Genomic DNA, 27836 nt, shown 5'->3' on the forward strand with positions numbered 1-27836 from the left:
ATATATATTATTTTCTTTAATAACTTTTTATATTTATCTTTCGTATTTTCACTCTTCGTACAAAGGATGCAAAGATTTTGATCTCGCATCACTTGCAAAGGGATGCAAGGATGCAACGAGGTGGCTTCAATAGCGGAAGCCTGCTATGAAGGACCATCATATTATTAACAAGCATAACATCACCTTTCTTCCAAGGTATTATAACACATTCTTTTTCCAAGATTCTCAAGCAGTCTCTCATGGCCTCATCAGGCACAACTTCACCATTTCCAAGCTCAATAAACGTATTATCATCATAAATTTTACCTTCCCCGTTAACAGGACCAACCAAATTATCGAACCAAGTTTTGCGTTCTCTTTCCTTGTCGAGTCTGATAGCTGGCAGTGGACCGGTTATGGTTTTTACACCATTCTCCATCCATTCCAACTTTGTTCCCAACTTTGCCGCTCTTTCTTGAGCAACTCTCTTGTCGTCGGTCATGTATGCAGACTTCCAACTACTGCCAGTGAAAGACGATGGATGTTCGTCGTCACTCATTATCATTATATAAGTCAGTCCATGCTCCTCGAGTTGTGACACGAAATCCGGATGCCTTTCTTTCATCTTTTCATATATTATATGACTCAAAACTATCGGAGTTTCTCCCCCACTTTTGGGTTCTTCTTCGCAAAAGAAGAATAACTTGGATGGACAATCCGGAACCTATTAACAACAATGAATTTGAGAATATTTTTTTAACATCTTGATTTTTAGGCGGATTTTTTTAATTAAATGTAGAACTAGGTATGTCAAAACACGAGGCTTGAGAAGCAAAAAGTGAAGTCACGTAGGAGTGACTTTCACTTCCGCAAAAAAGTTAAACTGAAAGTCACTCCTTGTCACTTCACTTTTTGTGTGCATTCCTCAAAGCCGCTGAAGAAACACTAATTGACCCCGGGCAGATTACGGATAATCTGGGGGTTAAGTAATGTTTCCCACGAGGGTTAGGTCCGGCAAAGAAGGATGTTCTTCAGATGACCTGCAAAACAGACACCGTGAGCTCGTCACTGAGAAGGGGGGGTTCCTCCTTGTGACCACCATCCGGCGTGAGAATCAGACTAGATTGCTCTGAATATAAGTGTATATTGAGAGAAATAGCTAGTGAAGGTAAAATACCAGATGATCCTACCGTTCCAAGGTGTTGGAGTATTTATAGCCGAAGGTAGGTTTCCAAGCAGGTACAGCCAGCTGTATAATATTCCTGTTCTACCAACTACGGGCTACGCACGTGCCATGCTGGTTGGTGGGTAGGCAGCGGCTGATAGTGACCAGGCCGGCTGTGTACTATTCCTTTTCCACCAACTGCAGGCTATGTGCGTGCCACGACAAGGGCTGGTGAGTAGGCAGCGGCTAATAGTGACAAACAGTACTAGAGCATGCTCCTCGTACTGTTTGTCGGTGAGCTGTCACCCTGTGATTGGTTCATGGGCTGCTTTGGTCAGATCTTGTCTATTTTGTCCATACCTTGGCAGGTATAGTACAAAAGATCTTCCAGAAGCATACGGACTGGCTCATTTGGGCGGGAGTATTCCCGCCTTGCTCATTCCTTCAGGTGACACTGAATTATTTAGTGCCTTGTGCGTGTAGCCTTGCTATTAGTGCGGGTAGCCTTCCCTGATGGCTTGTATCCGCAGTTGCGGGGACAGGCGGGGTACTTCACCATTGGGAGGCTTTCCCTGCGTGAACAGCTGGCGTACTGCGCGTAAGATCTTCATCTCCGAGCATGGTGGGTCCTGCGGAACCAGTTGGTCCTTGCGCAAACGTCCTTCTTCAAGGTGTGTCTTGCGGGTCCAACTGGGCTCTGCTGGGACCTACCTCTTCAAGTCCCCCCAGTCCAATGTTCTTCTCATGAATTGTAAATAAGTGAGGTGAACTTTTGGACTTAAGCAAAGGGTTTTGAAAAGGGTTTTAAGTTTTAAGGTTTTCCGTGGGGATTCTTCCCGCGGTTTTCCTAATGTCATGTGCAGAAATTCCCGACTTTTCTGCTTGATCTTTGGGTATGATGCGGGTAGGTCTGTAGCTCCTCGCAAGTCAGGAGCGTTGAGTTCCACTTGTGTAGATTCTCCATGAGGTTCTGGTAGTTTTGAACATAGTGATCAATTATGTTAAAACAACCAATTCAATCTTGGAGCTTCAAACAATCTAGTTCTCGACGTTCCCGCTATGCGGGGATGTTATTCCCGTTTCCGCAAGCATGGCCCAGATCCTTCTTGGTTTCAATTCCCTGCGGAGTGCTAGGTATGTGAAGGGTTTCGCCTTGACACTGTACCCGCACTCGTCTTATAGTTACTTTACTTCCAAGGTATTCCTGGCTTCAATTCCCTGCAGGTGCTAAGTATGTGAAGGGTTTTGCCTTAACGCTGTACTCGCACCTGTCTTATAGTTAGTTGGTTGCCAAGGTAAAGGGTATAGTCCCGCTTACTTTTGAATCTTTTTGAATCTTTTTGAAATTCGAAGAGTTGGTGAAAGGATAAGAACAGTCCAAACTGTTGAAACGTCGTCCGACGGTTTCTTCTGACAGTTTCAGGACGTGCAGGGAGTTATGGCGACGTGACAGTACATGGTCATTCCAGACGCTTTTTCAGGCGCGTGGGCCCAATTTTTTGGGCGCGTGGGTGCGGATTTTACGGCGCGCGTCCCGTCAACAGCTGTTGCCAGCTTGCTTTCTCCACGTGTCATAGTTTCATTGCACCAGCTCTTTTCTCTCTCCTCCGCATTAAATTCATCGCATTCATTGCGATGAGTATATAAAGGGGGAGAGGGTCCTTTGTAATCCACACTTTCACTTCTATCTTCTCCTTCTAAGCGATTTCCGGCGAATATTCTTTCTGAAATCGTTCTTTACCTCCAAAACATGTCTACTCATGATCCAGAAGCTATCGTCGAGGAGTCTGACTTGTATGTCGAGAACCCGATGTCTACGTCCGATAAGGACGATAAGAGCACTGCTGGTGAATGCCAGTGTGCTCTTCCCATCGAGCTCTATCGGTACATCGTCCGGAAGTTCATGCTCGAGCCGTTCGAGCCTGAGTTTCCGGAGCCACACCAGACGGTGTACGATGCCCCCAAGGGCAAAATAGGGGTATATGCCGCCTTCTTCGTCTATGGGAATCTTAGGTTCCCATTGACGAAGTTTTTATACCGTGTTCTGGATAGACACGGTGTGCACCTGACGGATGTACACCCAATGGCGATCGCCAAGATCCGCCATTTTGAGTGGGTGTGCCTCATTCTTGGCGTGGATCTCCACGTCGACCGCCTGATGACCTTCTACTCCTGGAGGTGCATCCAAGGCTGGTACACCCTGGTCACCCGGATCAAGGGTTTGAAGATCTGCGCTACCGAGCGCAGTCTTCGGTCTTGGAAGCGGGAGTTCTTTTACATCTCTGCCCGTGTCGTTCCTATAGCGATGACATTTAAGAACGGGAGAGCTCTCCCCAGCCTTCACGCCTCCAACTACCAGGAGGCGGAATGGTTCTCCAAGATTTCCCGGATCCAGACTCTGGTTTACCGCTTTCCGGAGTCCGGGATGGTGATGCTCGGTATGAGTAGGGTGTGGAAGGATGCTGAGGCGGGTGCACCACAGATTCCCATCGTACTTGAATACGGTTTGAACTTTATCCCTTACGGTATGCTCCGTCTTCTTTGTTGATTTAAGGTTTTTTCTAACTGTTTTTCTTTTTATTTCAGAGGGAAATGACTTGCAGTCCCTCCTGCATCCGCGGGAAGCTGACGGTCCCGCTCTGTTGGGTACTCGCGCTCTTGACGAGAACGAGTTGCCCATCCTTGCGCAGACTGCGGATCGGTTTGTGGAGGCCTACCCGCCAGGCCACGAAATACTAAGCGCCACGCGGCCAGGTAAAAGACTATTTAACCCTCGCCCTCTGAATGCTGAAACCTCTGCCAGAATTCCTCTAATCTTGTCATCTTCTGATGAGGAATCCACAGATGGTCCTTTTCTTGCGCGGAAGAAGAAGGCTGCTGGCGGGAAGGGCAAGGCGAAGGTAGCCTCCACCGCCGACCAGGTGAACCGGTCTGAGTCAGAGACCGAGAGTGAAGAGGCGGCGGGGAACCCAGGTGGTGTTGAGACCACTGCTCCGGAGGTTGAAACGGCTGTCACCTCCGAGCAGCCCAGGACGACGACGGTAACCGGTACGAAGAGGCCGGCTCCATCGGGTTCGTCCCCGCCTGTTCGCACCTTCAGGCTCAAAAAGACCCGTAAGTGTTCATAACTTTAACTTCATATCTTTCCGCTATTATACTTATATATCTTGTCTTCGTGCAGGCGTGGATGCTACGGCATTCCAAAGTGGAGCGGGAGGGAGCAGCTCTGGACCCATGAAGGTAGGTTTGGTCAACCTACCCGAGGCGATGACCCAGGCGGCTACGCCTGCTTGCAGTACTGGTTCAGTTGCTCATCCCGTTGAGCCAACTGTTCCAGCTGTAACCTTATCCCCGCCGGCTGTCAGTGCCATTTTCACAGAATCCATCACTAAGCCGGCGGTGATTTCTCTTGCGGGTTCTTCTGCAGCCGCGGCCACGGTTGTGAGTTCACCTCCGGTGAGTTCACCTCCGTTGGTTTCCACCGCGGCAGCCTCCACCTTGCCTCCTCCGGCGCCTGCGACTACGACCAGTCCTTCAGGTACGTTTGGGGTTGGGGCGTCTAGCCAATCCCTGCCTCCTTCCCGTCTCCTTGACCTTTTGGATGGATATCCCTTAGGTTCAGGTGATGGGTTTGGTGGCTATCGGCCAGTTGTCGACTCTACAGGTGCGTAGGGTTATTTTGGCCTATATCCCTTTCATCATTTCTCTCTTAACTGTTTTTTGTTTTATTGCAGTTCGTGATTCCAACGAGGTGTACGCTCCTCGGTGGAAGATCCGCCGGGGAACGACCCTCCGTACTTCTGAGGATTGCGTCGAATGGGCGCGTCACGCCGCCCCAAGCGGTGCGCTGGGGGAGGCCATGGCCAGCTACCAGGAAGGTAGGCTGTCCAACGAGCTCCGAATTCTCCTCGCCCGGATGCAGCCGCGCGTCGAGCTACTTTGTTGTGAAAATGACAAGTTAAAGACGGCGCGTAGCCTTGAAGTGGCTCAGGCGCGGACTATCCGGGAGGAGAATGCGAAGCTTGCCGCCGTTGCTGCGGAAAAGGAGAAGGCCTTCAAGGCCCTTGAGGTTGACGTTCAGGCTCGTCTCGAGGCCCGTTCCAAGCCCGCCCAAGCTGTTAATGAACAGCTTCGGTTGGCTAAGGAAACTGCACGGAACGCAACCGAGAGGGCCACCAAGGCTGAAGCTGCTGCTGAGCCTCTACGCATCGAGAATGAGGAACTTAAAGCCAAATTAGAGAGGCTCCAGCAGGCTCATGATGCCTTGGCCATGGAAGATGCCAAGAAGCTCCAAGAGATCTTGGACCAGAGGGGGGGTGCTTGACCACACTGAGCGTAAGCTAAAGGGCGTCGAAGAGGCTGCAGCCAAAGATGTGTTGCTTGCCAACCTTACGAAGAACGAAGCCAAACACGCCCGTAATGAAGCTCAAGCTGCCCTCCAGGAGGCTCTGGTTACCAAGGAATGGCTTCTTCGAGAAGCGTTGTCGCATGTATGCGCAGTTTCACAATTTCTTTACGCTTTTCCTTACACTTTGAAGAGTTTTTGATATACTTCTGTTTTTTAGGTTGTGCATCGGGTGTTCACGAACAGATCATATGACGATGCGATGAGCGCAGCCCTCAACGCTTCTCATGAGGATGGGGAAAAGGCTGGCTTCCTGCTTGGTCTAGGGTTTGTTGAACAAGGCATTCCGCCTTCCAACTTCCCTCTTTACAATGTGGATACTGAAGCTGCGTATGACCAAGCAGTGAATCAGTATGCCGCCTTCCCGCATCCGGTGGTGGAAAAGGTAAACGAGATTGCTGCTGCTGATGATGGGCTAGCTATCCTCAAAGCTTTCCTTGAACCGCCACACTCTACTGATGGTGCGGGTCCAAGTGGGAGTGGTCCTGAAGCTTGATACTTTAGATCCCTTTCCACCATTAGAGTAGATTTTTATGTTTGTAGACTTCTAATCTTGTATGCGGGTATGTACCCAGCAATTCTTGTAATGTTTGAATGTTGATGGAATAAAAATTATTTGTTAATGCCTTGCCTTGTTTATTTCGCGCATATTTTGTTTTAACTTAGCAATTTCTTGAGTACTTAGATAAGTTAACTTTTCAACGTGGCAGATAATAAGTTAAAGTTTTGCTTCCTCTTTCGTGATTATGCGGATAAGACCGTCACTTTCACTTAGTAGGATGGCTAAACTTTACCTATATCTGACCTGTGTGGAAGTTTTCCTCATCTTTTCCTTTGAAATTTTCTAAGTGTTTTGAATAAGTTAACCTTTCGACGCGCGGTTGCCAATAGGTCAATGTTCAGTTTCTGTTGGTACATGATGTCAGTAGTTCAGTGTCGAGTGTCTGTAATCGTGTTAGTTAGATTTGAGTTTTGTATGTAAGCGAAGTTGCTAACAAGTTCGCTTATATGGGCGAACTTGTTAGACAAGCGAAGTTAGGGACAACTTCGCCTGAACATGCCAGGCGAAGTTGTCGTGTCTATATAAGCTATTTGTTTACGGCTTATTCGACATCAAGTTAATTCAGTTTAGATTATTCGTGTATTTGAGTCAGAGAGTTTTGTATCAGTGATCATAGCATCACGTGTTTACGGTTGGAATACAACGTGTGTTTGGTTATCGTATCGTGTGTTAGCTCGTATTGTTTTCTATACTCGTAACGTCTTACGTAGGGATTCCGCACCTACGTAGAACGCCATATCTCGTGTAGATCCGGCTGGGAACCTACAATTGGTATCAGAGCAGTCAAGGATTAATCTTATCCAGACCCAGGCTATTCAGCGCCTAGTTGCAGAGAATCAGATGCAGTCGTCCCTGCTGGTACAACATGGAAAAATCATAGATGCTTTCAAGGAGTTCTTGGCATCTCAGGGGGAGACGAGCTGTAAAGGCGATGAGTTGAGGACAAAGAGACGAAATGATTGAGACGATGATCCCAATGCATCGAAAGATGCAGGTGGTGAGTTGCCAAGAACTGGTCAAGCTCTTGGAACTTCCACAACTCAGGGGGAGTCGACAACTGCAGCTGGTGGTGATGATGTGGTGGTAGTGGACGTAGAGGAGATGGATGATGGTTTGGTTGGTGATGATGCCCCCCAATTGGTATCAGAGCTTTTGCTCGATTGTGTGGTTCGGGATTATCACGCGGGTATAGAAATCGTTCCGTTCGACTATTCGCGGGACGAGTTTTCTGAGTTTTTATGCTATACTCACCTCCTACAATCATAAACAACCCATAACACCTTCACAAACCTCGAAAAACCCAGAAATCTAATCTGCAGAAAGTTCGTGTTCATCAGGCGAAGTTGCCGTCACTGATAGTAGGGTTTCGGCGAAGATATAAGGTTAAGCGAAGTTATCCACAACTTCGCCTACCTCTTCAAGTTCGCTTACCTCAAGCGAAGTTACCCACAACTTCGCCTACCTCCCAAGTTCGCTCAACTTAAGCGAAGTTATTCTCAACTTCGCCAATTCGGCGAATTTAAGAAAGTGAGCGAAGTTACAAATTCAAGCGAAGTTATCCACAACTTCGCCTACAGTGTTGTTTGAAAATAAAATTTTTGATTTTCGGATTTCTTTGAGTTTTGAGAAAGATGTCTTCGATAAACATTACCGAACTGGTAAAGATGGAAGTAGAAGCGGGTTCGGCTACAAAGGCACCTAAGATGCTTAAGAAAACTGATTATGTAGCGTGGAAAGATCGTTTTGAACAATATGTCAAGTACCAAGATGCTAAGATGTGGGTGTGCATACAAGATGGTTACATTCCACCTACTGCTGAGTATGAGGGTCGTGATCAGATCAAGAAATACAAAGAGATGGAAGAAGAGGAGAAGAAAATGTATGAGGCCGAAAGCAAAGCTCATGCAGCAATTACAATGGCTCTTCCACAAGAGATACTTCACACCTTCCGAAAGTATAAAACTGCTAGAGAGCTTTGGGAAGCACTTGAGAACCGGTTTGAGGGCAATGTGGGAATTCGTGCCTCGAAAATTAAACTTCTAAAAACCCAATTCTCGGTCTTCAAGTATCTGAAGAATGAATCACTTGATGATATCATCACTAGATATTATCATCTGATGACTGAACTCAGCAACTATTCAATTGCTTACAAAGAAGATGAGATTGTTGAAAAGCTTCTTGATTCTCTCCCACCGAAATGGGAGATGTATACTGTGTTGATGAGAGAAGACAAAGACTTTGCTGACTTTGACCTGGAGACAGCAGTTAACAAGCTAAGAACGTTTGAACTGAACATGGTACGAAAGGAGACACCTACCGATCAGGTTCAAGATCCGGGTATGTAGGGTGCAAAGGTTAACTCAGGATCAAGTTCGAAAACTGAATCACTTGCTTATTACTCTAAGGGAGAGTCAAGCGCTAACTCAACACACGAAGGACATGTATCTCTCAACATGAACGGTGATGTGTGCTTTGTAGCTGGAGGATCAAATGCTTCTCAACCTCAAGCGACCAAGAGTAGTTTTTCCCCAAGTGTGTCAAACAACAACTACTCGAAGATGCCCATGAGTGTTAAATCTGCTGAACAGCAGTTTGCTCTCTATGTATCTTTTATTGCTTCGTATGAGAACTACATTCAGGGTAAGATTGTTGATCCTGCAATTTTGGATGAAGACTATGATCAGATCGATGCTGATGATCTGGAGAAGATGGATCTGCAGTGGCAGATGGCTATGATTGTCAGAAGGGTGAAGAGGTTCATGAAGAAGACTGGCGGGAAGTTTGTCGGAGAGAGGCCAGGGTTTGATAAGTCGAAGGTACGCTGTTACAACTGTCAGCAGAATGGCCACTTTGCAAAAGAGTGCAAAAATGAACGTGAAGAACGCAGTCAAAACAGATCTACACAGCAGAGTGGTAGTGGTAATGACTATAGAGCCATGATTTCCAGACAGAATGAGGAGTACAACTGGAATCTGCATGTTGAAGAAGTATTTGAACAGGCCAATTTGGCAAACATCGAAACTGCAGATAGTGAGAAGGGAACTGGCAAAAATAAAGCTTACATGGCAGATGTGGCAGACCAGCTCTCCGAGGTAAGTACCGAACTCCCTTGTACTAAGTGTGAACATCTGTCTGAACAACTGACAACTATAACTGATCAGTTTGTTAGTTTGGATGCGCAATTTAAAACTTTAAAAGAAGATCATCATTTCACTAAAGCTAGAGAAAATAGTTACAAAGTAAAAATTAAAGCTAGTGAGAAAGATATTAAAAGTCTTAAAGCAAAGCTTGCTGAAAAAATTCAAGTGATTGATCTTAGCTATGAGGTTCTAGAAGAGAAAACCAAACTAATAGCTGAAAGGGAAAAACAGATAGCTGATCACCAGGTAAAAGTGGTGGAACTTAACAGGAAACTGGAGCAATTCAGAAATTCCTCCGCTATACTTGATCACCTCGTTAGTGATCAAGGTTCCCCAAAAAGGGGAGGAATTGGTTATCATGAAGTTCCACCACCTTTCAATCATAATTACACTTATGATCCTAGTAATCAGAAATCTGTTGATGTTGACTATGGTCAGACAGTTCCAGTTAAAGAACCAGAAGTTAGTAAGCCTGTTGCAAGTGTTAAGATTTCTGCTCCGAGTCCTGTCTCATCTAACTCAGACAAGTCTTCTGAGTCGAGTGAGACAAAACAAGAGGAAGTGTTACCAAAAAGTGGAGAGAAAAATAAAACACCTGAAAAGAAGTCTCCACTAAACCCGTATGTCCCACCATATGTGAGACAAACGGGCAGTAATACAGCCTCAACATCTAAGACAACTTTTGATAAGAAAGTTGAACACATGAGTTGTTTTAGATGTAATCAATTAGGACACCTTGTTGCTGATTGCCCTCTGAAGCAGAAATTCAGAGGTGTGAGGACTTCAAAATCTGAGAAAAGAACTAACGTTAATCAATATAATGGTAAAAATGAAAACCCATCAAATTTCAGAAAATGGACTAATCCAGGTTTTCAAAGAAATAGATCTCAGTTTTACACTGCTAACAACCAAACCTTAAGTAATAATTCTTTTAATTCACGAAGGTTTGGATGGCCTCATAGTCAATCCACAAGAAGGTATCCTGTTAGGACTCACAGAAATTATTATGATACTAACTTTGGACAGCCAAGGTACGAAATGTATCGACCCAAGACCAATCGGTCTTGGGTCCCCAGATTTTAATCATCTGCTTTAATCGTGCAGGAACAGTTGAACAGGGCTGCCAACAATCAATGGGTTGTGGATAGCGGCTGTTCCCGGCACATGACGGGTAACAAGAAATTGTTACACGACTTGAAACCTGTTCAAGGAGGAAGAGTGAGTTTCGCAGGAGAGAGCGGTGGAAGGATTACAGGAATAGGGACGGTGTCGAATGGAAAGATGACTTTGGAGAAAGTAAATTTTGTTGAAGAACTGAAGCACAATCTGCTGAGTGTTTCGCAGATTTGTGACAAAGACTACACCGTACATTTTACAAAGAATGAAGCGATTGTGTTGTATCCTGGTTTTAAGATACCAGAGGATTGGATTGTTATGAAGGCTCCAAGAGTGAAGAATACGTATATCATGGATATGAGGTCGACTGAGATGGCCACAGAAGAATCGTGTCTTCTGTCAAAAGCAACTGAATCGGAGTCCGAGTTGTGGCATAGGAGAATGTGGCACATTCATCTTCGGAAAATGAACTACCTTGTCAAAAATGGGCTTGTGCTGGGTGTTCCCTTGAAGAATTTCAACTTTGAAGACAAATGCTTATCATGCAAAAAGGGAAAGCAACACAAGAAATCCCATCTCACTAAGAAGGTCAATTCAATTGTCAGTACCCTAGAATTACTTCACATGGATCTCTTCGGTCCCGTGAATGTAAAAAGTCTAGGAGGAACATCTTACTGCTTGGTGATCACTGATGATTTCTCACGATATTCCTGGGTATATTTCCTGAAGTCAAAGGATGAAACAGTGCAGATGGTAAAGAACTTGATTACCAAGATTGAAAATATCATGGGGAAACGGGTTAAATTCATCAGGAGTGACAATGGAACTGAGTTCAAGAACTACGAGATGGAGATCTTCTGCTTACAGAAGGGGATAGAACACCAATACAGCGCACCGTATACACCGCAACAAAATGGAGTGGTTGAAAGGAAGAACAGAACCTTAATTGAAGGAGCCAGAACCATGCTGGCTGATTCGAAACTTCCCGTGGTGTTCTGGGCTGAAGCTGTTGCAACAGCCTGTTATATCCTTAATAGAGTGTTAACTGTTAAAAGATTAAATAAAACCTGTTATGAACTTATGCATGGGAGAAAGCCCAGCTTGAGTGGTCTTGAACCATTCGGGTCCCCATGTTCGATATTAAAGACCAATTCTAAATTTGGTGAAGTAGCCGACGAAGGAATCTTAGTCGAATACGTTGTTGGGACTCCCAACAGACGGGTCTTTAATACATCGAACAGCAAGGTTGAGGTGGTGTGTAACACTGATATCACAAGTTACAAATCACCAAAACCAAGCACGGGACCGGCTGGGGTTTTCGACTATGATAGACTCTTTAAATATTTTAACATGCCTTATTTGGATTTTTGCAGAAGTTGAGGAAAGAATTGCTACGAAGATGATATGCGACGAGGAAGACACTTTGGTGAAACGACCACAGTATGATGAATGTCAGCCTTCCTCGTCAAATGCTGTCAATACCCCTGCTTCCTCTACTGAAGAGGAATTCATCAATCCGTTTCACTCTCAACATCAATCACCCATTGATGAGCTATCTTCGAACTTGGAAGATAATCTGAATGTCAGTTCGGTTCCGACAACGAGAATTCACAAAGATCATCCTTTGGAGAACGTGATAGGTGATCTGTCCGCCGGTGTACAAACAAGACAAAGCTTGAATGAGCACACCTGTGTTTACACAAGCATTAAAGAATCAGGCATTATCAACGAATGCTTGTACACCTGCTTCATCAGCCAGATTGAACCAAAGAACTATCAAATGGCTCTTAAGGACAGCTCGTGGGTCGAAGCCATGCAAGAAGAGTTAGCTCAGTTTAAGAAAATGGAAGTGTGGAACTTGGTTGCAAAACCAAGGAATGTGCATGCGATAGGCACGAAATGGGTCTTCAAATGTAAGAGAGATGAGAAAGGGATTGTTATCAGGAACAAGGCGAGGCTGGTTGTTAAAGGCTTTAATCAACAAGAGGGGATTGATTACAATGAGGTGTTTGCTCCTGTGGCAAGATCGGAAGCCATTCGTTTGTTTTTGGCATTTGCTGCTCATAAGGAGATGAAGGTCTTTCAGTTGGATGTGAAGAGTGCGTTCCTAAACGGTAAAGTCGATGAGGTTGTGTATGTTGAACAACCTCCGGGTTTTCCTGACCCTGACTTTCCCGATCACGTGTACAAGCTAAGTAAAGCGCTGTATGGACTACATCAGGCACCTCGTGCCTGGTATTCAACCTTATCAGATTACTTGCTTGAGAATGAGTTTGAAAGAGGTAAAATTGATAGCACATTGTTCTTCAAGAGAAAGGGTAGCGACTTTCTGCTGGTGCAAGTCTACGTGGACGACATTATCTTTGCTGCATCAAAGGTCGCCATGTGTCAGGAGTTTGAGGCCGTCATGAAGAAGAGATTTGAAATGAGTGCTATGGGTGAACTAACCTTCTTTTTAGGATTGCAGGTTGATCAGAAGAAAGACGGGATGTTCATTCTTCAGACGAAGTATGTCCATGATGTTCTCAAACGCTTCAAGATGGAGGACAGCACTCCATATGATACTCCAGTCTGCGTCAATCACAAATTGGGTGCTGATTCAGACAACGATGCAGACGTGGACCCAACCCAATATCGGGCTATTATAGGTTCTTTAATGTACTTAACTGCTTCTAGGCCTGATATAATGTTTGTTGCTTGTCTTTATGCACGCTTTCAGGCAAACCCAAAAGAATCTCATTTGAAGGGTGCGAAGAGGATACTGTGGTATCTCAAAGGCAAGCCGAAGCTGGGGTTGTGGTACTCGAGAGGAGGAGACTTGGAGCTAGTCGCTTACACAGATTCTAATTATGGAGGGTGCAATCAGAGTCGGAAGTCTACAACTGGTGGATGTCAGTTTCTTGGTGGCAGACCAGTGTCGTGGCAATGCAAGAAGCAGACCTCAGTCGCAATTTCAACCTGTGAAGCAGAATACATGGCAGCATCCAACTGCTGCTCCCAGGTTCTTTGGATTCAACAACAGTTGCGAGATTATGGTATGAATTTCTCACTTACTCCTATTTGCATTGATAACACTGCTGCTATCTCAGTAACTAACAATCCCGTAAAGCACAGTAAAACTAAACACATTGACATACGTCATCATTTTATACGGGATTGTGCTGAGAAGAAACTGATTGAGCTCGAAAAGGTTGACACGTTAGATAATTTCGCTGACTTGTTCACGAAAGCGTTTGACAAAACTAGATTTCAAAACCTTGTTGAGCTGAATGGGATGATCAATCCCGAGTAACCATGTCATATGTTTGTGTTTGAATTAAAAAAAAAAAAAAAACGTCACTATCGCTTCGAATTATGTCGGTTGCCTCAGTTTGAAGGACATGTCTTCGGATATGTTTGGTCCTCATTTCTACTTGTAGAATATGAGGATAGCCATTAACCAGATGACTGAAAGTGACCGGGGCGGTTTATGATGTGTTTTCATTCTTTCGCTGAAAATTAATCGATCATACTTAGTTAGAAGAACACATACTAGTATGTGGTCGGTCCAGCTGATCCATTGGATCTTCGGGATAGCCGTTTACCTGAAGACTTAGATTTGTTCGGGGCGATTGAAGTTAAATTTTTTTTCTTTCCGGGAGATGAAATTATTTTTCAAGTCTACTACTTCGTAAGAAGTATCTTTACTATGTTTAACAGAAAATTGATCCAACCTTGGAAAGTGATAGATATACTGATTCTGTGTGCTTAACTAGTGAAGTTATTAGGCCTAAAAGACTTTAGAACAGTCATTGTATGTCATGGTAGCTTTTTATGGTGCGTAAAAGTAGAAGTGATACTAACTAAATCTACTCGATTTTATGTGGAAACTCCTTAAGAGTTGTGCATGTCTTCATACATATCTTTCCGAATGATAGGCAGAAAAGCGTTTACCCAGTCATACACGAGCCCGTGAGTGTTCTGATTCCCGTGAAGATAGCGTGTCAAGACGCTGCAGTGATCCAGATTCGGGACTTGCAGTTATTTTCTACTTGAAATTGTGTATATATTTGATTATATAAAAAAAATGTATTCTAGAGTTCATAATGTTAATGATTATCAATCAAGACGCAAGAAGGTGAACGGGAAGCAGAGTCTAAGATCGAAGAGTAATTGTTACTTAATCAGACACTGCGAGTCGATGTCAATTCGGGGTGACTTGGGGAAAGCCAAATACGCCTTGAGAATAGATAGGAGGCATCATAATCTCTGAGTTGTTGCCCACTTAAGTTTTGAGCTTAATTGAACCTAACTCGTATCACATAAACGATGAAAACCATTTTAAGTATATTACCTGCTTACAACCTGTTTCTTTATGTCATAATACAGCTGAACACGGATCTGTGTGACAGTCACGTAATTAGTATGATTCCTGTTCGGATCTTTTCTAAAACATGGTAGTCCCTGTCGAGACTGAAATTTGATCCCGTGTACTTTAATTTTTAAAATTTTTGTTACTTTTGTAATTGTTTGATTTTATACCTGGTTACTTGGTCTTGATCGTATCATTTAACGCTTTAAAGGATGTTTTTAAAACTTTATTGAAAATTGTTAAAAGTATAGGGGTTTGTTTTGTAAATACCGGCGAACTTGTTCATAACTTCGCCTGGAATAGGCGAAGTTATCGATAACTTCGCCTGTACTAACTTTGACCCTATATAAAGAGGTTTTAAGGTCAAACGATTTATTATTTTCCAAAAACCAGCGAACTTACTCTCTGTCAACCTAAGCGAACTTATCGATCATTTATTCTCGATCTTCTGTGTTTAACCTTACTTCGATTCAAATCAAATTCAAGGTGTGTAGGGTTCGATTATCATATTATCAATGTCTTTTGAGGTTAATCATCGGTCGTTTCGACCCGATTCACGACCTCGTTCTTTCGAACCTTAAACACCCGATTTCAAACTTGTTATTACGTGATAGTAAACTACTTGAACGTCTAAAACTTCATAAAATCATGTATTTCGGAGTCCTCGATCTCCAAAATCATCATATACACGTCGTTCGAATACCCTATCTGTTGCCGATTCGAATTCGGCGAAGTTACAGTTTAGGCGAAGTTATCCGTAACTTCGCCTGAGGTTTAACTTCGCCTGATTATAGATGAAACAGTTTATGAGGCGATGTTGTGATTAGGCAAAGTTATCATTAACTTCGCCTGGACCATTTTACTTAACAGTTATCAGACGAAGTTCAAGTTGAAGCGAAGTTGTTTCCCAACTTCGCCCCACCTTTAACTTCGCCTGTATAGAATAGATCACAACTTCGCTCTTGGTAACAGGCGAACTTGTGATTCGCTTTAACGTTTATCTGACTTAACCTGTTTGTTGCAGATATGGCTGCTGTTGCTGGAGCAGGTGGTGCAGGCGGTGATGACGGAGGTGATAACCAGAGGCAGTTCTTCCCGGGTCATAACATGTACATTACATTAGACCCGGAGGCGAGCGGAGTTGATGATTTCCGCGAAATCATCACATTTCTGTTACGCTCTCGGATATTCCACGCGATTACAACAACTCTGCCAATATCCTTGCCCAATATTGAGGATTTTTGGCAGACCGTGGAATACGACTGTAGAGTCGAGCCCCCGGTGATGCGCGCAACAGTCAACAATCAGATTGTTCAGTTCTCTTCTGAACAAATCCGGGCGGCTTTACGATTTGGGAATGAGACAAGGGATGACTCAACAGAGTTTGTAGCTCCTTTCCGTGATGGAGCGTTTTTGAGAATGGGATACTCTGGTCCCTTAGGAGATACGCAGAGAAGGAAGGGTTTCTTACTTGACCAGTGGCGCTTTCTCATGCATGTCATGATTGTATGCATGTCAGGGTGAAAGGCGGGCACTGATGGCATGGGCGCGACCATGCAGTCAGCGATGACTGCTCTGACTTACAACAAGCGATTCAGCTTTAGTCAGATGGTCTTTTATGAGATTGATCGTCAAAGAAGAGCGATGGCCCGTGAGCGATTCATCATGTATCCAAGATTCCTACAAATGATCTTGAATCATGTTGCTCCAACGCTTCCTCAGCGCCGTGCGATCCGATATGTAGAGAGTGTGAACAAACGGATCTTCGCGCAATGTAGATCCTCCAGTGCGAGGAGCAAACCTGAGCTCCGTCCTCGGCATACTCCACTCTTTGGGTACTTGATCAACCCGGGGTATGTGCCTGCTCGTGGGGACGAGTTTAGGGACCCGGCACCACAACAGGCAGGAGCATCTCAAGCTATACCTGCTGCTCCTGTTGTGTCACCGGAGGAGAACGTGGACCTTGATGCAGAATTTGGTGGTCAAGGCTTCTTTGATATGGATTGGGTGGATCCAGAGGAGAACGTACAGGTCTCGGTAGCCCAAGTGTCGACTGTGAATGTTACTAGGACAGCTGCTACGGTGGCTGGTTCTGATTCTGATGATGAAGTGGCAGAGGCGAGAAGGATTATGGTCACTCGAGAAAGACTACATGGGAAGAGAAAGAGAACTGTTGATGACAGCGAGTCAGATTATGAAGAAGAGGTACAACAGTTGATCCGGAGGTCAAGAAGGGAACGGATAGGTGCAGGATCGGGAGCCGGTGAGAGCTCTAGGGTGGTACGTTTCACTCCACCATCACTATCCGGTATGACAATGGTTCCCTCATCACTACATGTTACAAGGCCAAGCGCTACGGTTGTTCCCGTGGTGGCTACCTCATCATTTGGCATCCCACCCACTACTTTCTAACTTTCGACTCCTGAGATCGTTTCATTGCCGCCTCCGACTGTTACTCCATCGGAGGTCGTGGCACAATTTATAGAGTCGACTGTTGTGGCCACTGCAGGGCTATCGGTGACGATACCACCTGCGGTTACGTCTATTTCTACTTCTGAGGTCCCGGTGACATCGGAAATCCCTCCTCAGTACACTCAAGATATATCACATATGAGGTTCGATTTCGATGCAACCCTATCAGACTCTGAACGAATAGCAGCACTTGAACGGGTCGTGGCAGAGCAGTCAAGGATTAATCTTATCCAGACCCAGGCTATTCAGCGCCTAGTTGCAGAGAATCAGATGCAGTCGTCCCTGCTGGTACAACATGGAAAAATCATAGATGTTTTCAAGGAGTTCTTGGCATCTCAGGGGGAGACGAGCTGTAAAGGCGATGAGTTGAGGACAAAGAGACGAAATGATAGAGACGATGATCCCAATTCATCAAAAGATGCATGTGGTGAGTTGCCAAGAACTGGTCAAGCTCTTGGAACTTCCACAACTCAGGGGGAGTCGACAACTGCACCTGGTGGTGATGATGTGGTGGTAGTGGACGTAGATGAGATGGATGATGGTTTGGTTGGTGATGATGATGTACTACCGAGGGATGAGATAGAGAAGATTGGTGAACAGATAGTGATTGATAATGAGATTGAAGAGGGAGAGATAGTAGAAGAGAATGTGGAGCATGAGATACCAGATGTTGAGAAGATAGATATGAGTTAACAGATTGGGAATGATGAGACTGAATGGGAAGAGCAGCCTAGATGGAAAGAAGGCTATGCTCAGTGGTTCGTCAAAACGAAGAAACCGGCGGTCCCCACAATGTTTAAGAAGAGTTACAACATTAAAGGCTATGCTGAAGCGAAGAAAGGGATTATTTGCTGGATATATGATGAGCAGTTGAGGCTCTTCGTGATTAAAAGGTATGACGGTGTTCAGTACTTTAGAAGGATGTTGAGATCGTTGAATACACTGCCAGAATGTGAAGTGAAAGACTTAGCCAGATTGGGATTGATAAACAGAAGTGACGATAATATGGCTAGAGTCATTGGGAAGATTGTGTGGAAAGAGAGTATAAAAGAGAAGAAATTTGAGCTGTTGAAACCACAAAAGGGAAAACTTGTTGAAGACAAGGATAGAGGTTTGAGAGCTGATGGAAAGCCTTGGATGATTATGAAGTATAAACCGATCCGGTGTTTGAAAGAAGTACCGATGAAGCTAATGCCCAAGGATGTGCTTAAAGACCTGAAGTGGTGGTTTGTAGATTGTGAGACAGCTGAGGCAGTGATGGAAGACGAGGATGAACAAGAGGTGCTAAGAGTTTACGATCCGATGCACTTGGTAAACTTATCGCAAGCTGATTTGCAGGTGTTGAATGATAAGAAGATATTTTATATTCCTGCTTGGAAAGACGAAGCGAGGAAATATCAAAGAGTTGTCTCGGTTTGTGTTCGAGAAGGAGTGAATGCTTGAAGATAGAAGATTGAAGATTACTAGACACGTGTTTGAAGCTAAAGAGATGAAGCTACTGCCAAGGGGGAGTCTGTTGGTGCATGATGTCAGTAGTTCAGTGTCGAGTGTCTGTAATCGTGTTAGTTAGATTTGAGTTTTGTATGTAAGCGAAGTTGCTAACAAGTTCGCTTATATGGGCGAACTTGTTAGACAAGCGAAGTTAGGGACAACTTTGCCTGAACATGCCAGGCGAAGTTGTCATGTCTATATAAGCTATTTGTTTACGGCTTATTCGACATCAAGTTAATTCAGTTTAGATTATTCGTGTATTCGAGTCAGAGAGTTTTGTATCAGTGATCATAGCATCACGTGTTTACGGTTGGAATACAACGTGTGTTTGGTTATCGTATCGTGTGTTAGCTCGTATTGTTTTCTATACTCGTAACGTCTTACGTAGGGATTCCGCACCTACGTAGAACGCGATATCTCGTGTAGATCCGGCTGGGAACCTACAGTTTCCTTTATCATGATTGTGCGGGTAGGACCGTCACTTTCATTTATTGGGATGACCAAACTTCACCTATAGCTGACCTGCGTGAAGGTTTTCCTTAGAAATTTTTACCGTTTTGTGTTTATGCGGGTTTTGCCGCCTTCCACACGCAATGACTTACTTCTTCCCATATTTATGCGGTGAATACCGGCATATCAGCGTGGGAAGTTCATAAGTATAAAGGTAAGGCTATCAACACAATGTGAAAGGAAAATCATTTCCATTAGAAGTGGCTCTAGGCCTTTTCTTTACAAATTTGGAATTGATCTACATGTAACATTTGCGTAATTGAGCTCCGTTCCATGTTCTTGGGATAGGAGTGCCATCGAGCCTTTCGAGCCGGTATGCGCCTTTTCCCAAAACTTCTTTGATAATGTATGGTCCTTCCCAGACCGGTGCCAGTTTTCCTGGGCGCTCTTGGTTTGAAGCCTCGTTGTTACGCAATATGTAGTCTCCTACATTGAAGTTGCAGAGTTTTACCCGCGTGTTGTAGTACTTTTGCATTTGTCGCTTGTAGTTTTCTTCACGCGCTGCGGCTAAGTCTCTGCGTTCCTCGGTTAGCATAAGGTCTAACCGTCTTTCCGCATCATTGTCTTCTGGCTGAATCAAGACCCTTGGTGAGGGCAAACCAATTTCGACTGGGACCATGGCTTCAGTGCCATAAGTGAGGCTGAACGGGGTTTCTCCCGTACTGGCCTTTTTCAGCGTTCTGTTTACGTGTGGAACTTCGTCTACCCAGCCGGATCTGTGTTCCAGGAGTCTTTTCTTTATGCCTTCGACGATGCTTTTATTTGCTCTTTCCACCTCACCGTTACCTTGCGGGTGTGCCACTGAGGTAAAGGTGTGGGTGATTTGAAGTTCTTCTAGCCACTTTTGTAGCTTCTTGTCAGCAAAGTTGGTGCCGTTATCACTCACCAAAGTCTGTGGAAGTCCAAAACGACAAATAATAAATTCCCAAATAAATTTTTTAATATGTTTTGCGGTTGTTTGGGCTAAGGGTTTTGCTTCTATCCACTTGGTGAAGTAGTCGATGGCTACCACTAGGAACTGAACGTTTCCTGCTGCCGTAGGAAATGGGCCTGTCACATCGATGGCCCACTTCTGAAATGGCCATGAAGAGGTGACTGGAACAAGTTCATTCTTCGGGCGATGCGTGTTGGGTGCGTAGAGCTGGCAAGACCTACACTTTCTGATGTATGCCATCGCATCCGTATGCATCTTTGGCCAAAAGTATCCCGCGTTGTTTAGCTTAGCTACAACAGCGCGTGGACCTGCGTGTACTCCACAGATGCCTTCGTGTACTTCCCTTAGGAGGTAGTCAGCATCTTGGTTGTCCACGCATCTTAAGAGTGGGCCAAGAAAGTTACGTCTGTAAAGGATGTCATCAATGAGTTGATAGTTTAATGCTTTACAACGTATTTTTCTTGCCTGTGTTTTTGACTCTGGTAGTATACCCGCTGCAAGGTAATTTATTATTGGTGTCATCCACGTTTCTGTACCGGTTTGGATGACACAAATTTCCTTGTGCGGGACCGATGGTGCTTCAAGGAGTTCAATGCGGATGTCCTTTCCCAAATGGGTGAAGGCTAATGATGCAAGCTTGCTTAACGCATCCGCAGATTTGTTTTCGCTACGCTTGACGTGTATGACTTTACAATCATTAAAATCGCGCATAAGGGTTTTTGCTTGTGCGACGTACAGGGCCATTGTGTCGTTCACGGCCGTGTACGTTCCGTTTATTTGGTTGGCTACTAACATGGAATCCACGTGGGCTTCCAAGTTTTTCACTCCCATTTTACGCGCAATTCTCAGCCCTGCCAAGAATGCTTCATACTCGGCTTCGTTATTCGTACTTGGAAAATCCAGTCGAATAGCGTAAGTGTATTCTTGGCCTGCTGGGTTGGTTAATTTCAACCCTGCGCCTGAACCCTCGTTGCTGGCTGCTCCATCAGTGTAGAGTCGCCAGACATCATTGATGTCCTGTGCTGGGGAGGGTTGAGCCTCCTCCTGGCACTCTTTCTCCCGCGAAGCGGGGACTTCTGCAATAAAGTCGGCCAAGACCTGGCCTTTCATAGCTGGTCTTGGCTTGTACTTTATCGCATATTCCCCCAACTCAATTGCCCATTTGGCTAGACGTCCCGATAATTCGGGTTTGCCTAGAACGTTTGCGAGTTTGAAGTTGGTGAGAATGGTGATTGGGTGACCCTGGAAATATCGTCTTAATCTGCGTGAAGCTTGTACAAGTGCTAAGACTAATTTTTCCAGGGTGGAGTACCGGGTTTCTACGTCTGTTAGGACATGGCTAACATAGTAAATAGGCATCTGGATACCTTTCCGCTCTACTAGCAGGACTGCCCCGGTCGCTCTATCTGTGGCAGAAAGGTATATGATTAATTCCTCCCCCGCTTTTGGTGCTGTGAGCGTTGGGAGTTCGATCAAGCGTGACCGAATTTCCTGAAAAGCTGCTTCCGCTTCTGGTGTCCAGCGGAAGTGCGTTTTCTTTAAACAGTTTCTCAATGTTGACACGAATGGGAACGACCTATCCGCATGGTTTGACAAAAAGCGGTTAAGTGCGACTAGGCGTCAATTCAGTGTCTGAGCTTGCTTGATGGTAGTAGGTGATTCCATTTTGATAATGGCTTCGACCTTTTCAGGGTTCGCTCTAAAGCCATCTTTAGTAACAATGACTCCCAAGAACTTCCCTTCTTCCATCCCAAAGGAACACTTGCTCGGGTTGAGCTTCATGTTTATCTTTCTGAGCGTGTTGAAAGTTTCTTCGATGTCTTTCAACATCGCTTCTGGCTCAGGGCTTTTGATGACCAAATCATCCATGTAGACTTCCAAGTTTCTCCCAATTTGGGCATGAAACTCTTTGTCCATCAGGCGTTGGTATGTGGACCCTGCATTCTTAAGTCTGAATGGCATCATTTGATAACAAAATGTGCCATCGGGCGTCCGAAATGCGGTTTTGTCTTGATCATCAACAGCCATGTGGATTTGATGGTACCCCTTATACGCGTCAAGGAAGCATTTAAGACGAAACGGTGCTAATGAATCCACTTTGAGGTCAATTTCGGGTAACAATCTTTGGAGTATGCTTTGTTTAAATCTTTGAAATCTATACACATGCGCCATTGTTTGTTAGCCTTCGGTACCATAACGGGATTTGCAACCCATGTTTTATATCTACTAACGCGTACGATGCCCGCGTCAAGGAGTTCCTTGACTTGGGTTCTACACGCGTTAGCCTGTTCCGCCCCCATTACTCTGCGCTTTTGTATGACTGGCGTAAAAGCCGGGTCACACTTGAGCTTATGCTCTGCTTTACTTCGAGGTACACCAGTCATGTCAGTTGGTGTCCACGCGAAGATGTCAGCGTTTCTTTGTAATAAGCGTTTGAGTAAGGTGCGCGTAGGATCATCGATTGTTGGGCCAATTGTAACAGCCTGGTCAGGGTATCTGCCATTGAGGGCCCATTTTTCTTGTTCGGTAATGGTTGGTTTAGCCATCTTTGGTTTGGGTTTAGATGAGACGGATGCGATGCATACCTGGGGGATACCGGTGATCATCGCTACACCCTCAGCAGTTGGCCATCCCATCATGCCGTGGACAGAAGATACCACAGCGTTGAATCTTGCCATCCCGTCTCTCCCGAAGAGAATGTCGTATGTGTGATGTGGCTTCCTCATTACGACGAAGTCCACGTCTTCTGTGCGGGAGTATTTCCCGTCTTTGAGAATGACGGGGAAAAATAGGATACCCAGGGGGGTAATTGTGCTGTCGTCGAACCCTTCCATTGAGGCGTAAACCGTTTCCAGGCGTTCTTTGTCTTCGTCGTCTAGCTTGTCGAAGAACTGCCTGTACATAACCGTTGACGAGGCGTCGTTGTCAGCAAGAGTGCGGGAAGTTATGTAATGCCCCAGCTGGCTTTTGATGACGATGGGGCCTTCCTTGCTGGGTCGTCCTGGCACTCGCGGGAAGCGCACCTCAGCTTCCTTCCATTCGCATGGTTCTGTCGTTCGTCTTTTTCTTCCTCTGATGTTGCCATGAACCATGTGGATGCTGATGTCAACGGGCTTTCGTCCATTGCCTTTATACCGGTTATCATTCCTTCCTCCATTCTTGATTGATGCCACAAGGTGTGCAAGTCTTCCATCCTTGACGAATGTTTCAACAATATCCTTCAAGGATGTACACTCCTCTGTACTGTGACCCTTTGTCCCGTGGAAGTCACAGAATTTGCTCTGATCCGCATTAGGTCTTTGTCGGATCATTGGAGCTTTTGGCCATGGGAGTTTTTCGGTGGCAAATATCTCCGTGACGCTTTTGGTGAGTGGCGTCCACCGGTGTTTTCGTCTTGAAGGGTGCGTGTTATCCCTTCCGCCAACAAGAGGGCGAGAGCTGGATGAGGTGTCAAAGTTTACCCTTGACTGCCAAATACCTAGCTTCCTTTTCTTGTTCTGCCGGGCGATCCGAACATTGTTTTCTCTGGTCCTCTGCGTGTAGAGATGTGTACTCTGGGGAAGATCCCTACCCAGTTGCTTCTCCGTCTCGGCAAAGCGCTTGGCCGCCGTCATGATGGCATCCCATGTGGATGGCATGCCGTCCTTACCCGTCAACGTGCGGATAAGCTCTGGGTATTCGGCGCCCTGGATGAAAGCGGCGCGAACAAGATCTTCACTTATGCTGCCCAGACTCAGCTTTTTGGAGTTGAAGCGAGTGATGAAGTCTAGTAAAGATTCATCTTCCTCTCTCACGCAGTTGAGGATCGTCCACTGCTCTTCAGTATATTTCCTCTGTTGACTGAAGTGTCGGCTGAACTTGTGTTGAAAGTCCGCCCAATCATAGATGTGGTGGACCGGTAAACGATCAAACCACGCCCTGGCCGCTCCAACCAGCGTCATCTGGAACATATAACACCACGTGGGTTCCGTCCAGTTACTGACGGTTGCCCCCGCTATGAATCTGTTCAAGTGATCGTCTGGGTCGGATAGACCATCATAAGTGCCGATGTTGGACATCTGTTTGGCACTTCTCGGGGCGATTGCTTCCGCAATGTCCCTTGCAAACTTGGATGTTCCCGCATTTGCAGCAGTTGGTCTAAAGGTTTTGGAGAAGTCGCGTGGGTTTCCCCCCGCGTTCCTTGGTTTGAAGGTTTCTCCGAAATTCCTTCGTTGGAAGTCCGTTTCTTTACGCTTCCCTTTCGCCCTATGGCGAGGGTTTGCGTCAGTGTCGGATTCCTCCCGACCATCGTCCGAATACTCGCACTCACTGTTCATGTTGAGCTGTTGTCGAGTGCTCCCGAACTCGTCAGCCTGTTGGAGTGAACGCAAGCGTTCATCCAACTCAGCTTGGAATTCCTTTTGACGTGCTTCGGCCCACGCCTTAACTTGATCGAGTGTTTGGCGAGGGAGCCTCGTCTGTTTCTCCAACTGGGCATCATTGAACCCCAGTGAAATATTGTTTACTGCACTTGCCCCGGCTTGGGTAACCGGGGTAGTGTTCGTAAAATTTGTGTAACCGCCGGTGTTCCCCCCAGTAGCTGGGGTTGTGGTTATCGGGGTTTCTTGGTCACTTACTGGCCTTGGGACCGGAGTAACGTTAACCATATTTTCAGAAGTTTTGAAAAAACTGAATTAGTTCTAGCTTTTATGCACGGATGGCGCCAATGAAGAAACACTAATTGACCCCGGGCAGATTACGGATAATCTGGGGGTTAAGTAATGTTTCCCACGAGGGTTAGGTCCGGCAAAGAAGGATGTTCTTCAGATGACCTGCAAAACAGACACCGTGAGCTCGTCACTGAGAAGGGGGGGTTCCTCCTTGTGACCACCCTCCGGCGTGAGAATCAGACTAGATTGCTCTGAATATAAGTGTATATTGAGAGAAATAGCTAGTGAAGGTAAAATACCAGATGATCCTACCGTTCCAAGGTGTTGGAGTATTTATAGCCGAAGGTAGGTTTCCAAGCAGGTACAGCCAGCTGTATAATATTCCTGTTCTACCAACTACGGGCTACGCACGTGCCATGCTGGTTGGTGGGTAGGCAGCGGCTGATAGTGACCAGGCCGGCTGTGTACTATTCCTTTTCCACCAACTGCAGGCTATGTGCGTGCCACGACAAGGGTTGGTGAGTAGGCAGCGGCTAATAGTGACAAACAGTACTAGAGCATGCTCCTCGTACTGTTTGTCGGTGAGCTGTCACCCTGTGATTGGTTCATGGGCTGCTTTGGTCATATCTTGTCTATTTTGTCCATACCTTGGCAGGTATAGTACAAAAGATCTTCCAGAAGCATACGGACTGGCTCATTTGGGCGGGAGTATTCCCGCCTTGCTCATTCCTTCAGGTGACACTGAATTATTTAGTGCCTTGTGCTTGTAGCCTTGCTATTAGTGCGGGTAGCCTTCCCTGATGGCTTGTATCCGCAGCTGCGGGGACAGGCGGGGTACTTCACCATTGGGAGGCTTTCCCTGCGTGAACAGCTGGCGTACTGCGCGTAAGGTCTTCATCTCTGAGCATGGTGGGTCCTGCGGAACCAGTTGGTCCTTGCGCAAACGTCCCTCTTCAAGGTGAGTCTTGCGGGTCCAACTGGGCTCTGCTGGGACCTACCTCTTCAGGCGCTCCCACGACTTAACTAGTTCTACATACATTAACATAACCAGCTACAATTTCTTTAAGTAGAAAAATACTAGAATCGAAAAAGAATTTACATATGTCATCTCATGATGGAAAGGAATCCGCATTTCTGGAGGGCATTCATTTGCAGTGTAAACCCGACCAATGACTTTGGTTCTAGAGGCTCGGCATCCCACGTATAGTGACTCTGGGAAGCCGAAAGCTTCCACAACGTCGTTGAAATCAGAAGGAGAGATAACAGGAAAGCCTCGGAAAAGTATGACACCATTTTTCTTGAGTAGAGATTCCAACCATGGCTTGTGATATCTTATAGCTTCTTTGAAGGCACATAGTTTCGGTTCTTCACTAGAATTAGGGGATAATACAACCGGGAAGAGACCTCCGTCGTTGTAAGTTTTTTGCTCAGGCAATCGTAGTTCTTGGAAGAATCTTTCGGTGGCCATTTCGATTGTGTGTTTAGTTTCTTTTGATCTTTTGCCTCTAGTGAATGAGTGTTTTGTGTGTATATATAGAGATATATATTAATAAGAAGTTAAAGATTCTAGGAATGCGATGATAACTTGGAACTAATAAGTAGATAATCCAAGAATTGATGAATTAATATTTGTTACATTTGGAGGCTGGTGAGCTAAAAGGTATCAAGTATCAACATAAAACTGATATAAAAACATTTGCTCTAGTTGAAGTTACATAAGTGATCTATAGTAATGTTTAGAGATGTGTTAATATGTGCATGACTTGATAGATGACTAGTTAACAACTATATATCTAATCGTGGTCTTGAAATAGTTCACGTTCGTTACAAAATCGCAATTCTTCTAAACAATTTTTTTTAAATGACTTTTTAGGCATTTTTACAACGCGTCAAAAGTTGGATAACTTAAAAATAAACGCGTGTTTAAAAGTTAAAGCACTTTCAAGAGTAGCAACAAACTAGCCAACACTAAGCATACAAGACAAACACAATTCATAAAACACTTTCAAGAGTAGCAACAAGATGCCAGTCACAACTAATAAATTGGCAGCTGACGGTTTCATCTTTTAACATATCTGTTCCCAACGGTCCGCGAACAACATAATCCTAACGTCGGTACTTGTGGGTCGCCGGAAAAAAGTCTGGGCAGAAAAGTCGCATTTTTTTGCTGGAAAACTTAACATGAACACCGCCACCACAACCAACTGACTTACCACCAACCAACCACCACCACTTAAGCACCGCCAACCGATTCCGACAATGGTTGTAAGGTACCAACGACCTCAGTATTTTGGGCTTTTACTAGAAAAGGGTTCCTAAAGGTCCGAACCCAAGGTTACAAAGATGCTTGTGATGAAAATGTTGAGTTTTTCGGGAAAAACGTGAGTATTCAGGCCAAAAACGTTTTTCCATCGACCTGCAACTAACATCGTTATAATTTGTTAGTCACAGACCGTTGGAACAAATACATTGAAAGATGAGACCGCCAACAATCAATTCATTAGTTGGGACCGACGACAACCAAAAGATGATAAATGGGATTAACAAAAACCAATATTCCTCATAATTTTAGTAACTTAATAGACAAGTGTAACGATTAATAATGGTCACTTTTGACAAGCTTTAGTGGGCATTTAGATGCCTATATCTTAGCTAGAAGTTGGGAGAAATCATTATATATTATATATGTTGAGATTGATTATATCGACCTAAGCTCACTATGTACTAAAAGAATCAACTCGTTATGTTCATTTGATTCTAGCTAGGTGGCCGTTAATAGGATGTGCTTGATTTTTTTTATCTAAACGGCAAATTTCTTTAAACCCTGTCATAGTCTGAATACATAGTGTTTTTCTCAAATAGAAATAAACATAAAATACGCTACAATATATGTATTTGTTAGAATCTACACACACACTAACTGAACACAAATGAAAAGCGATAAACGAACATGAGGATTTAATGTGTTTCGATCTAAATCGACTTACCAACTAAGAAAACGGGTCCAAACAAGACATGCGAACTTAGCAACACTCGTAGGCTAAATGGGTGTAGTGTCTAGT

At 44.9% G+C, this 27836-nt stretch overlaps 1 pseudogene; it reads right to left on the reverse strand.

Annotated features, from left to right (window-relative positions):
- Positions 1–88: 88 nt before the first annotated feature.
- Positions 89–26242, reverse strand: LOC143563709 (clavaminate synthase-like protein At3g21360 pseudogene; annotated as a pseudogene).
- Between the last annotated feature and the right edge of the window lie 1594 nt (positions 26243–27836).

This window comes from Bidens hawaiensis, unplaced genomic scaffold, assembly GCF_021521415.1.
Source record: "Bidens hawaiensis isolate Kalapana, Puna unplaced genomic scaffold, B.hawaiensis_p1.1 tig00021509_1, whole genome shotgun sequence".
Classification (NCBI taxonomy): Eukaryota; Viridiplantae; Streptophyta; class Magnoliopsida; order Asterales; family Asteraceae; genus Bidens; species Bidens hawaiensis.